Source organism: Anthonomus grandis, chromosome 7 (assembly GCF_022605725.1).
Source record: "Anthonomus grandis grandis chromosome 7, icAntGran1.3, whole genome shotgun sequence".
In the NCBI taxonomy this organism is placed as follows: domain Eukaryota; kingdom Metazoa; phylum Arthropoda; class Insecta; order Coleoptera; family Curculionidae; genus Anthonomus; species Anthonomus grandis.
The window spans coordinates 14,932,051-14,946,389 of NC_065552.1; the positions used below are offsets into that span (position 1 = coordinate 14,932,051).

Genomic DNA, 14,339 nt, shown 5'->3' on the forward strand with positions numbered 1-14,339 from the left:
AAAACTAGAGTAACTATTGATGGCCATAAATCCGAGTGGTTTGACATAACATCTGGTGTACCGCAAGGCAGTCACCTGGGTCCGTTGTTTTTTATAATATATATAAATTCAATAAAAAAATGTTTTAAACACTGTAAAATATTACTTTTTGCAGATGATTTGAAAATCTACTTAAAAATCGAGACCATGGATGACTGCCTCAAAATCCAACAAGACCTTTTGCGCCTTGAACAATACTGTCAGAAAAATCGTCTCTTTCTAAATTCTGCAAAGTGCTTTTGTATTTCTGTTACAAAAAATATTACCAAAATAATATCGCCTTACTCTATAAATAGCAGTAATCTGAAACGAGTTGTACAGATTAGAGATCTGGGAGTAATCCTGGATGAAAAATGGACTTTTAAATCTCACATTGAGCGAGTGATATGCGAGTCCAATAAGATGGCTGGTTTCATAAAAAGAAATTCAACGGATTTTAAAAACCCAAATTCAATTATCTCCTTATATAATGCTTTTGTCCTCAGTAAACTTTCTTTTGCCTCAGTAATATGGAATCCGAAGTACAATGTAGACATTACGCGCCTAGAGCGGGTACAAAATAGGTTTCTAAAATATCTAGGATTTAAGACCAATATGCCAATATACAACCATAATTATACCATTATACGAGCCAAATTTAAATTTTTAACTCTTGAATACAGAAGAAATATCACAGATCTTTTTACGCTTTATAAAATACTAAATTGTCACGTCGATTTACATTATCTTCTATCTCACATTAATATACGGATACCAAGGCAAATCGAACCAACGTAGGACAGAATTCTCCACTTTCTAGAATTCAAAATGTTTTTAATTTTTACAACAATTTTCTGAATTCGGATATTTTTGGAACGCCGATAGGATCCTACAAACGCCAATTAAAAACCTACTTTTTAAAAAAGATAGAATAATTTTATTTTTGTTTTTTTAATTCAGAACTTGTAACAGTTTACGCTCTATTTAATCTCATTAGTGTATTCATCTAAATTTCCCTTTTCTTTTTGATTGTATCTACACACGTAACATGTAAATTTAAGACAATGTTTGGTAAACCTATCATAAGTTTGTTATATATACACAGTGGATGCTTTTTTGGTACTTGTGTACTGTTCGCAACCTGAACTTGTAATAAATAAATAAATAAATAAATAAATAAATAGTGTAAATAAACTTTAGATAAATTACAGTTTATATGAAGTGTTTTGTATCAGTCTCACCAGAGATTTGATAATAGTGTTATTCAGTAATTTTGAAAGAAAGAAATAAAATGTGCTATATTACGTAAGGCAAAACAAAATCTTGTGTACAAGCATCCTAAAAACTAAAAAACTCCAAATTCACTTTAAATTTCAACATCTAAAACATTTTACCATAAAATTTACACACATTACCAAAATTAATTATAACAAAACAGATTGAAAAAATAAAAAAAAGCATCTTTTTGATAAATCTGATTAAAAAATAAGTAAAGCTGTCAATAAAACAGAATTTAGAGGAAGTAAATTAAAATATTTAATAGGAAACAAAACTAAAACACTAAAATGATGTCAGAGCGCAGGTCAAAAGGTATCATTAAAAAAATCGTCAAGGCTATAATATACCCTGGATAATAAAAGTGATTTTAATTTCTTTTTGAATTTCTTAACTTCTAAAATTTGTCTAATACATAGAGGAACATGGTTGTAAATTTTTTTTGCTAAGGTATATAAGTGAGTTCTTGGCGAGGGAGGATGTAGGGATTGGTAAGGGAAAATCGTTAACCTGGCGAGTCATATGACCAGTGTTAGAGGAGGTTTAGGACATTTAGGAATAAGAGTATACCTGTTTCTAAGATAAAAAGAGAGAAAAGAGTTAGGATTTTTTGAGATATAAAGAGAGGATTACAAGAATCTCTTAACCCAGCGGAACATATGTATCTAACTGCCTTTTTTTGAATTACAAAAATTTTGTTTAATAATCCCTTGTTGCTTAGAAAGATACTTAATTTATGCACTTTCAGGCCAGGTGAGTATGCTGATGTTCATTTCGTTTATGTAATAGAAATTCAAATGCAGCGGTATGAGAATACAAAGATTATAGATTATAGATTGATATAGATTGATGATAGATTTTCAAAAAGAAAATTGTTTGCAAGACATCAAATTAGCAACAATAAAACATATTTATTGTTCAGGGATTTTGGACACAAAAGAATCCGAGAGATGAAGGTAGGAGAAATGAACGACATCGAAAATAAATTTTAAATATGCTTGAAAACGGTAGAATATTAAGTCTACTAAGAGCAGCTTAAAATTTACAATGCAACGCAGCTAGGCTTTTATTTCTAGAAACAAGGTTCATCGTGTCGTTTTGAGAAAAGATTGGCTATCCTCAACAGTTCAGACTGGCTTCTATCCTGTTCAAAATTGTTTATTCAACAGTTTATTAAAATTTAAGATACCCAGATTGAAAATCAAAAAAAAAATAGGAGGTGTGAGCGGAATATCTGTGAGAATGCCATGTGTGTCAAATGTGTGCCAAATTTCAATTGAAAATCTGATGAAAGATTTTTTAATCTTTTAAATGCTTCTATAATTTTACAGAGTACGTCCTTACTTTATTCGACCTTTCGTAGATCCCTGCATTTTGTACGTTCAAGGAACTTTTAGAGGATGGCGCCACATCCAAATCCCATATTTACTTTATATAAAAAACAATTTTACTGAATATTTGTAAACTGTAATTTTAACATAATATTTAACATAATCTAAAAACATGTTGATGCAGCATGTCCACATTTTAGTTGAAGGTTAGTATCCGCGAGTAACATCACTACCATAAAAGATGTACTCTAAGCAATAGACGATGCAACAAAATCTACTTTATAATTTATTATTGAATATGATTTTTTGTGACTTGAAGATTTTGGTAACTAATATTCTAAATTTAAACAATATACTTGTTTATATACTTACTATAAATATATACAGAATATTATAGAATAAGATGCTGATCCTTAAGGATGTTAATCCTTAGATAATTTTAAGAAGAAACGTTCAAATAAAGCTATGTCCTAAACTTTTGAGCTATAGGGAGTTAAATCCTAAAGAAAAAAATAGTTTCTTCATCGTAACTTTAACAATTTCCTAGATAAGTTTGTGAAATTTAGCACACACCCTCTGAGTATCAACAGCCATTTTTTGATGTAGAAGATTTTTTTCAAGTTTAACCAGTGGCGTCCGTACAGAAACCCAGACTAAATATTTAAAAAAAAATATTATGTATGCCTATGCTTTTCCGTAAAATAAAAACTATTTTTATAATCTAAAGGCAAATTTAATTTCTATATTTTTTTCCATCTGACATGCGATTACCGCGGAAAAAATAACATTTTTATGAATGGTCAATTTATTAGTAAAAAATAAAATTTATTTATTTTATAAACATATATACAGGCTCTTTCCCCATATATTGATCGTCCCTCTACAGGGGTTAGGTGAAAAGTAAACAAAAATATTTTATAGGAAATTTAGAGGTTTGACTTTAAATTTTTGAATCCGATGTCAATTTTTTTTTCTTTTAGAAATGTCAAATTTTGACAGATGATAAGTTTTTTCTTATGGAACACCCTATATATGACCTAAGAGCCGAATTTTTTTATTTTAAATTTATATAGTTTAGCTACTTTTAATTAAACCATTTTGAAACAATAAAATCTTAATTTTTAACATTTATTTCAATATTACCATTATTAAAACAATTTATATAATTTTGTTTAATTTTTTATATCGCATTAATTATAAATTGTCTATAATTTTGGTAAATATAATTTATTATTAAATTATTCCTTTCCTAGTAAAAGCCAAACAATAAAAATGCACGGCCCAACAAGATCTTCAATATTTAATTTTTTTAATGTTTGGAACTTGATATTTCCAAAACGGTTTCATTAAAAGTAGTTAAGCCATTTATATTTGAAATCAGAAAATTCCTCTCTTTTTAGCTGTGAAGTCACATGCAGGATGTTTCATAAAAAAACTGACCATCATCAACTCGATATTTCTAAAAGAGAAGAAAAGAATTTGACATTGGATTTAAACATTTTAAGTAAAACCCCAAAAATTTTGTATACATTTTTTTTGTTTACTTTTCACCTAATCCCTGTAGAGAGGGCCAATATATGGGAAAAGACCCTGTACATACATAATTTTGACATTAAATTAAAAGAACAAGACGTGAACAAAAATGAAAATAGTTTAGATTAGCTAAAGAAAGTGGTCACCACCATACTTTAGTACTTTGTAGCCCAAAAGTTAAGAAGTTTAGAACATAGCTTTATTTGAACTTTTTTTCTTTAAATCACCAAGGATTTACGCCCTAAAAGATCAGCATCTTATACTTTTACATCCCGTATAACTTCAAATATATATTTTAAGTTATAATATTAGAGAAATATTTAGTGCCCGGCGATAAATGAAACACCAAATTACTTTGCATTTTAATGGCCCTTTTTTCATGTAGGGCGAAAAAAATAAGTAGGATTTTTAAATATTGTCACAAAAAAGGACATTACATTTTTAAAGACGATTTTAATAAGCATGAAAGTAAGGAACTTTGCCATAATTCAAGCGAACCTGGATCTTTTATCGTTTTCGAGATCCTAATTTGGGACACTTTGTACCGGTTAAAAAATTATGTGTTAAAAATTCGGTTACTATAATCGCATTATGAGCAGGACAGCCCAAAAACCAGACTGATTCTAGATCTAAATTAGGGAGGATTTGAGCCGGAAAAATTTGGTTTTAAAGCATCTCAAGGTATTTTTGCTCGTTTGAAGTACAATCAATAAAAAATGGCGCTATAATATGGTCTTCCAATTCAATTTTTGAGGATACCAAGTATGGAACTTAAATTTGTGCTAATTTTTCCGAGACTAATATCAAACATTACTAGTTTCTTCAAATTTCTGCCATCATCTTCCTATAGCATTATTGGTAGAACTTTCAGATTCTGCAACGTCGCGGATGTTCATACAAGTCTGTATCATAGTACTGTAACAACTCGTACTGATATTTGTCATTAAATTTTTTTAAATATTACCCACGATTGTTTAAAATTTATAATATTATTACCAAATTCTACTTACAATTTGCAATAAGACATTACAGCTATGAAGAACAAAATATTTTGGCACTATAACAACAAACAATTATGATGAAAGATTATGCGATATAATGTACCACTCCATGCATTTAATAAATGATTTTATTATGACCTATTAATTATTTTTTATTACGACCAAAGTGTAGGCACGAACTAGAAATAAAAATGTTTGTATATTTGCTCAATATTGAAGTACTAAAAAGCCGATATTATCCTCAATTAGTTTAATAAATAAATGATAAGTTTAATGGGGTATTCAATACATATCATATTATCACTAAGATGCATATCTATATAAAAAATATCATTATTGGTCTAATTACTCTTAAATATTAATAAAGTCTTATCATTATAACGTATGTATTAAAGCTGATTATTTCTTTTTATAAGTATGTTTAAATAAAACAGAAACTCTACTTGATACAATATGAAAAATCTGCTACGAAAATTTGGACAAGCATCGGATGCATTTAAATTAAATGTGATTGGAGAACGTAAATAGCGTCGAATCTTATTTATTTGATTTATACACTTTTTTGAAATAATGTGCTTGAGGAAATATGTTATATCTAAAATAGTTATTTATGTAACAAGTGTGTAAAATGATATTTTTTTATGAATGGGTAATATGTCTCTTTGACAATTTCCATGAATTAAAAAAGTGGATTTCACACACGTGTAACATACAAAAATTTTTCTACTACCAAAGAAAACATTTAAAAAAAATAAAAATACCAAATTACTTTTTATGCACTAGTACGTAATGATGATCAATTTGTTTGATTGCACAAGGGCGAAAGTAACTGATATACCAACATGTACTTATTCGATATACTTTATTATATATACAGGGTGTTCATTTGAAAACTCCCCACCATGGATTTATCGAAAACCACTGTTTAAAAAAAACCGCCGAAATACGTCAAAAGGTTTGTCAAGAGGAACAACTTTCTAACCTAAAATTACTTCACCCCCTTTCAACCTCTGCCCCCCAGGGTCATCCCCTTAAAAATTTTAAATGCCAAGGGGTAACAAGTAATAGCTTGTTTAAAAGGTCTTTCGAAGTCTTTTATTTTGACGTTTGATTTTTTTAAATAGGTCGATTCGTTTTCAAGAAATATAGAAAAATCTTTGTTTATCTTAATTTGTTCAGATAGAAAACAAAAACAAGAAAATATCAGTTTTTATTTCAATAAGTGTGCAAAATGTTGCCCGTTTTTGGCCAAACAATGATATAGGCGATGTTCAAATTCCTGACGGACATTTTCAAAAACATGTTGTGGGATATCATGGCAGCTGTCGATGATGCGTTGACGAAGTTCATCAAAACTTTCAGGGGAGTAAACACAATAGATTTCAAATGACCCCATAGAAGAAAGTCTAACGGCATTATATCAGGAGTTCTAGCAGGTCATTCTATAGGCCCCCTTCGCCCTATCCATTTATCTGGAAACTCGTCGCCTAGCCATTGCCGAACGGGAAGAACATAGTGAGGAGGAGCGCCGTCTTGCTGGAAATATATTTCAGCCTCATCAAGTATAGGGTTTTCATCAACATCGATTTGGTTTTCAATGGATTCAGTGATAAGCGGATCGATGGTATTTTTCAACATATCCAAATAAATGTCTCCATTTAAATTTCCGTTAATAAATAATGGCCCAATCATTTTATTTCCTAAAATGCCTGCCTATACATTAATTTTTTTAGGGTACTGGGTATGCCTTTCTACAAATGCATGAGGATTTTCATTGCTCCAATATCTACAGTTATGCTTATTAACAAATCCATTTAGATAAAATGTGCATTCATTGCTGAAGATATTCTTTACATGAATAGTATTATCATTAATCGCTTGTCATTTTTTTACAAAACTTCACTCGCCTATCGAAATCATCTTCGGTTAACCTTGCAATATTTTCATTTTGAATGCATGAAATTTATGAAGTTTGGTAACTGTATGAACAGAGCCTAATGAAATACCAGTGGCAGCAACAATTTTGCGTAATGAAGTGTTAGGATTTATTCCAAAATGACCCAAAACTTCAAGTTGAGCAGCTTCATCCAAAATTCGCCGATGATCACGTTTTTTATTTGCAACAGATCCAGTTTCAGTAAACTTAGTAACAAGGTCCAAAACATACCTATGCGAAGTTATCTTCTCCGGATGTCTGGCGTTAAACGCGACGGCAGTTTGCCGAGCACATTGATTTTGGGCACCATAAATTATAATAATTTCCACTCTTTCGGCTAGTGTGTAAACCATTTTGAAAGTAAAATCTTCAATTCAACAAATAAATAAACTTCCCTTTAAAAAGATGTTCTATCTTAAAAAAAAAAGAAATAGATACATTTACTAAAATACATACATTTTATTTTATTAAGATTCAGTAATTCTTCATATTCAAGTTCGCCAGTATACCGAAAGTTTTGGTTTTTGCATTAATTTATGTGATGTTTGTAAATCATAAGTAACAAACATCATTGATAATTTCTGTCATTAAAAAGATTTTAAATGCAAGTTCTTAAATTGTGTGATTTGTTAAGTGTTTGACAACTTGGATTTTTAAATATCATAAAAACCAAGTATGCACTATTTAGTAAGGTGGATTGATTCTAAGGGCAGTGGCCGTTTATTACCAGAGTTTATACGTAAACAAACCTGCACCACAATAAAGCAGCTTCAACTGCCCTATACAGAGTGTTTTAACATTGTCATTACAACAGGACCCTGGACTACCAAATAGATGGTAAAAGGTCCTGCGTGTTCCAACGGAGTGCTGATCTATGATGACATATTAAGAGACCAAGAACTCGCATGTAGGAAAACAAAAGCTATCTATGACTTTTTTTGTTATATGCTCCTGGTACTAGTCAGAATAAAATGGGGATCAAAGGTCTTTATTGTCGAATCGTGGCACCTTGCTTATGGTTATGCAAGCTCGTCACTGTTATAGGGACTTTATTGCCAATTTGTTTGATATGCCCAAAGGTAAAAGTAACTGATGTTAACATGTCTTTGTATAGTATAATAGATTTTGTATTAAAGATTGGCATTTATGACTGAAAAAAAGTTAAATGTAGTGCCATTAGCTTGGGGGTAAACAAGGCAAAACTTCAAGGACAACTAGTACGAATTGGTAAAAACATAAGAGTAAAAACCACTATATGCATAATTTCAATTTAGATTTTTTATTAGGTTTTTATCTTTTCCCGAATATACTAACATTGTTAGCGAAACACGTCTCGAGAGTAAAATAAACAGTTTTTTGTGTAGTAATTTGAGGGTCACTCCAAAGGTTCCAGCCATAGGATTAGTTTGGAATAATTTTAGATCAACATTTACGATGACAGGCACACTGAATATCTAATTTCTCAAGCTAGGTATCTCGTGACTAAATCATATTTAGATTAAAAAGAGCTTAAAATCTATTTTAACCTAATTCAGTCTCATTTAAACTACGGATTGGCGGGTTGGAGCAGTATGAGTAAATGTTATTTAAAAAATGTAGAGTTATTCACAAACTGATTCTTGAAATAATATTAGGTAGACATAAAAGTTTTCTAAGTGATTTGGTGTTACTAAGTTGACCTGAAGCTGGGATATTTGACATGAGGCTACTATATTTCCATAATTTATCAGTTTGGGAAATTCTTATATTAATAAAGTGGTTACAATTAGTAACACATTAAAAATTAACAATTTGGCTCCAAAATTTTCCAACAAGATGCGAAAGTCACTAAAAGACATTATTTTTCAAAATAATTTAACACTAAGGTTAAAAAGTAGATAACTGAAATAAGCAGATAAGAAATGTATTCCATTTTTTGAGTGAATAAGCAAATAATTAAAGCAGTACGTCATCTTTACCGGTAACATGTAAGTAGACTTAAATTTAATAAGTAAATTATGCATATGTGAAAGCTATAGCTCTTATTGCCCACATTATCAAAAGTGATATTAAATCTAAAATTTTTTTAACCAAAAGTAATATTTTCAATGACGATCTCCAGGTGAGTGACCTGATAAACCAGATATCTTGAAAAGTGAAAAGAGTCAAGAGATGGAAATTCAATGGGGCCAAACACATGTTAGCAGGTATGATAGCAGGAATAGAATATATATATTAAATGTTCACTTTTTTGAAAATATCTTAATATACCAAATACCTGGCAGCGAGGCCATCTTAAAACAGGCTTAACACAGAGATGGAAAATTACAAAAAGGCTAATTGAACAAGCAATTTTAAGTGTTACAAATCTACTGATCTCAATGAAATCATTTTGGCAACGATGCATCTAGAACCTAAACCCCTAATAAATAGCGTAGAGAAACTCTATAAAAAAGAAGTAATGCTGACCGCTTTTCTGGATATAGAGGGTGTTTTTGACAACATATCATTTAAATCTATGACCAAGTGTGTAAATGCTTAACGAAAAAAAAACCAAAGCCCGGGTAATATGTTGATTAGCGGGAATGGTCTTCTTTTAGAACCAAAAGAAGCTTTATTACAATAGTAGGAGACCAAATATAATCAGCTTTAAATATTGTGAGAAAATTGACCGTGATAAAAGTTTTAAACATCACTCCTCTTAAAGTTAGAGGAGACTAGGCAGAACATATAATACCTAGGATCTCTAATACTGTAAAATAGAACAATTCCTTTAAAAATTAATTTAAACGTAGCTTACCAGACCGTTAAATTGCTTTAAACCTTTATGACTGCAGATCTGGAATGGTAGTGAAAAACGCTGCATATTACACCAACTTTCATCGGATGGGATATAACAATTAATTTGATTTGATAGAATATCAAGAAATCAAATTGATACTTTTTTTTAACTGTGTATAGAACTCGGTAAAATAAACATTTTTTTCAAATAACTTTATTCAAAACCGAAAAATAAAAAATTGCATTTCCAAAATGTTATAAAAAGAGTCCAATACGGTTCTCTCTAATTTAAATAAGTTGCTCAAAGTTGTCACCATTAACTTTAACACAATGATTTGTTCGACGTAACCACTGTTCCGTAACGGCACGCAATAGAGAAATCGTTTTTTTTCTAACTGTTGCCACAGCCTGCTCAATACGTGCTATTTGTTCTTCTTGTGTGTCGATAGGCGTCTTGAAAACAAAACTTTTCATATACCCCCACAAAAAAAAGTCACATGGATTTAGGTCTGGCGACCTTGGTGGCAACTGGTCCATTTCGGCCAATCCACTAATTTGGGTAACTTATATCCAAAAATTCGCTCACTTGTCGTCTAAAATGGGCAGATGCTCCATTCTGCAGGAGCCACATAGCTTGCCTGATATTCAGTGGCACGTCTTCTAACAGATCAGGCAGATTATTTTGCAAAAAGTCCAAATAAACATCGCCCGTCAAACGGTCTTGTAAGATAAATGGTCCAACAAGTATCCCATTCACAATTCCTGCCCACACATTAGCAGAAAAGCGGTGTTGAAAATTGGTTCTGCGAATTGCATGGGGATTATCAACAGACCAAACATGCGTATTTCGAAAATTGTTAATTCCGTTTCGGGTGAATGTTGCCTCGTCTATGGCTAAAATTTTGTTCGAAAAATGTTGATCATTTTCATGTTGTTGTAGGAACCATTCACAAAACTGAACTCTGTGGGGGAAGTCTTCAGGCAGTAGCGCTTGGACACGTTGAACGTGAAAGGGATTAAATTGATTCTCGCGCAATGTTGCTGCCCTGTTGTTGTTAGTACTCGAGTTGTTGCCCGGCAACAACTCGAGTACTTGTTGTTGGATCTTCTTCGATGAGATTTAAAATTTGTTCTTCCCTATAAACATTTTCAGGTCTCCTTCCTCTTCCTGCATGCCCTCCACGATGTTCCCGTAAATCGCCAGTATCCCTAGCCCGTTGAATAAGATTTATGAAACTTCTGGGTATAGGATGATGATTTCGCAAAGAAAAGCGGTCTGCGTATAATACTGAAGCAGCAGCAGCACTTTGAAGACACTCTCCATAATTAAGCAACATATCCACAAGTTCATTGTTTTCATAACGATGTGCCATTTTTAGGATTTGCAAATTTAAAATTAACAATAAACCAAAAGTGTCTAAGACTAACTGATCGGTACAATGCGTGATCGATAATACAAAAATTCGAGCAAAAACTAAACATAAACAGACGATGAAAAACAAACCCATATTCATTTTTTTTATTCTGTATGTCCCTTATTTTTGAGTGTATCGAAAAAAGTTATTTGAAAAAAATTTGTATTTTACCGAGTTCTATACACAGTTAAAAAAAAGTATCAATTAAAAAATCACCCTGTATAAGTTTCATTTGCCTGTAGAAGTTACGTATCCAAACAATACGAATGAAACGACAGCATCCGCAAAATTCGTGAGAATCTGATCTGACACACAGGCGGATCAAAGACCGACAATAGACATGGTAATTTTTGCAGCAAAAAGCCAAGCCAAAATATATCCTATCAATTTGGGTATCTTGCATCTTTTTGCAGGTATATTATTTATTATTTGCAATTCGAAAGAAAATAACTGGAGAACCTATAATTCCAAGTAGATCCTAATAATATCTGACTACCAGACAACCCTAAAAGCACTTGCGAACTTTAGGATTATATTGAAGCTATAACCAAATTTACCTAATGGAACTAACAAGATTTTAAAAAAGTTTGCTCACAGATACAACAAACTTTTTAAAAAAAATATTAATGGTACAATCATATTCACATGACCGATATAGTTTTAAAGCCTGATAATATATATATATATATATATATTTATTTTCTTATACAGGGTGTTCCTTAAGGACGTGCTAATATTTAAGGGGGTCATTCCTAGACCCATTTTAAGAAAAAAAGTTCTTATGAACATATATGCTAAACACCTTAACTTTTGAGATATGGGGTGTTAAATTAAAAAAAAAATCAGTTTTTTATCACAGCGCGTCATTTGTTTGATTTTTAACAGATTTATTGAAGTTATTTTGTTTCCACGCTATTTTTCTGAATATCAGTAATGGCAAATTATACCAATGAAGAAATAGCAGCAAGGCATTTCGTATATGGCCTCGCCGATGGTAACGCAACAGAAGCCAGACGTATTTATCAGGAAAGGTATCCAAACCGTGTCCTACCAGAAAACCATCTTTTCAAATATTTATCGTCGACCTAGGGAAACTGTTGTTTCAAGAAAGGTATTCCGGAAGGTAGACCTCGAACTGTCAAAACCCCTGAAATTAAGAACGCGGTGCTACAAGCAATCGAAGAACACCCTGAGACAAGTACGAGAAAGATCGATAGATCAGATCGGTAGGTATCTGTCATCAAATTCTTTGCATTTTGGTTGATTTTTTATTACACCCATAACATATTTTAAGAGTACAGGCATTACTTCCCGGAGATTTTCCGCAGCGAGTGAACTTCTGTCAGTGGTATCTCCAGAATATTATACTTAATTCGCAGTTTGAGTCCAGATTTTGTTAACAGACGAAGCAAATTTTTCTCGGAACGCTATTCAAAAGTTGCACAATAATCATTTGTGGGCAGAAGAAAACCCCCATGCTATAACGGAAACCTATTTTCAACACCAATTTTCGGTTAATATTTGGGCAGGAGTTATTGGTGATTACCTAATAGGCTCATTTTTCCCACGAGGGCGCCTTGATGGTCGGTCATATTTACAATTTCTCGAAGAAGAACTGTTTGGGCTTCTTGAAGATGTGCCATTCTGTTAAGAAATCGAATATGGTACATGCATTATGGTGCCCCTGTTCATTTTAGTTTAATTGTCCGAAACCATTAAATACCATTTATCCGAATCGATGGATCGGTCGCGGAGGACCACAACAATGGCCAGCAAGATCCCCCCATCTCAATAGCTTAGATTTCTTTTTATGGGGGGCACCTTAATACTCTAGTTTAAACTCCCCTAAATACTCTAGAAGATTTAAGAGACCAAATACTTGCCTTGAAGGTGGCCATTTTCAACAATTTTTGTAATCAGTATAATTAAAATAAAATACATTTGAGCCGTTCATTTAAGCTTAGTTCCATAAAATTAAATAAAACTCGTTTTTTGCAGTTAAAGCCCTGTTGTTTTGAAAGTAAAATTAGGTAGGTACCTATTTCTGAACTATTTGCCAATTGATATTAATCATACTCAATAGCTCAAAAAAGAAAAACAAAATTTAATGGTATTTAACACCAACAACTTACTTTTTAAGATAACAGCTATTACCATCATCGATGTTTATGTATAAAAACGTCATTTATTCATGCATAACTAGATAAAGAAAAATTTGACATTTAAAATCACAGCTCATTGCCCATAGTAACGAGCAATACGAAACATGTATAGGCAACTCCGTGACTTTATTTGCCTTAAATTAAGACGCGTTACGGCACTTTTTTACTCCCATTTACTTTTTAAACGCGTTAGAAACATGAGTATTTCTTAAATTATTTAATTTTTTTAACTTTTCATACTTGTAATAAATCTGGTCCCTTAATTTGCTTGCAATCGACGAACAAACATTTTCACATCGCATCAAATTTTAAGGGAAGTAAAATTGTTTTTTATTGATGAGATCAAATTTGCTAAAAAGTGATTGAGAATTTTAAAAATAATTTTTATTTTAAGAAAAAGCAGTGGGGTAGTATTTTTTTTACTAAAAATATTCAATATAAGTCCAGTAGGGACGCCACTGGCAAAGAAAATTTTTTTTTTTCACATTGAAAAATGCGTCTTGATGCATAGAATACATGTACTAAATTCCATAAAAATTTCCACAATATTGTTTAAATTATTATTAAAAAACTGATTTTTTTTAACACCCTGTATCTCAAAAGTTAAGACGTTTGGGACATATTTTCATAGAAAGTTTTTTTTCTTAAAATGGGTCCAGAAATCACCCCCTTACATATTAGCACGTCTTTAAGGAAAACACCCTGTATATGTTAGATAATTGATTGAAAGGCTAGAATTAGCATTGCGAACTATGGGCAGTTTGTTTGCTTATATAAATAGCATTTGGCATCATTTCAACATTTCTGATGCAATGATGCCAAATGCTTATGTAGAATTGGCAAAAAAACACTTTACAATATCATAAACAATTGTGGCTTGTTTTGACAGGCGAAAAACAATATGACCG

The 14,339-nt window shown here is 31.5% G+C and overlaps 1 protein-coding gene across 4 annotated transcripts in view; it reads right to left on the reverse strand.

Annotated features, from left to right (window-relative positions):
* The window catches only part of LOC126738930 (uncharacterized), an 83,161-nt gene that overhangs the window by 30,144 nt on the left and 38,678 nt on the right, over nucleotides 1-14,339 (reverse strand). The window contains exon 1 of one of the 4 annotated variants that reach the window (XM_050444420.1): nucleotides 5,168-5,344. The exons of the other annotated variants lie outside the window; for them this stretch is intronic. The gene's annotated coding sequence lies outside the window, so the exon portion shown is untranslated. Of the gene's footprint in view, nucleotides 1-5,167; nucleotides 5,345-14,339 lie in introns of those variants that run through there. 4 annotated transcript variants of the gene reach the window in all.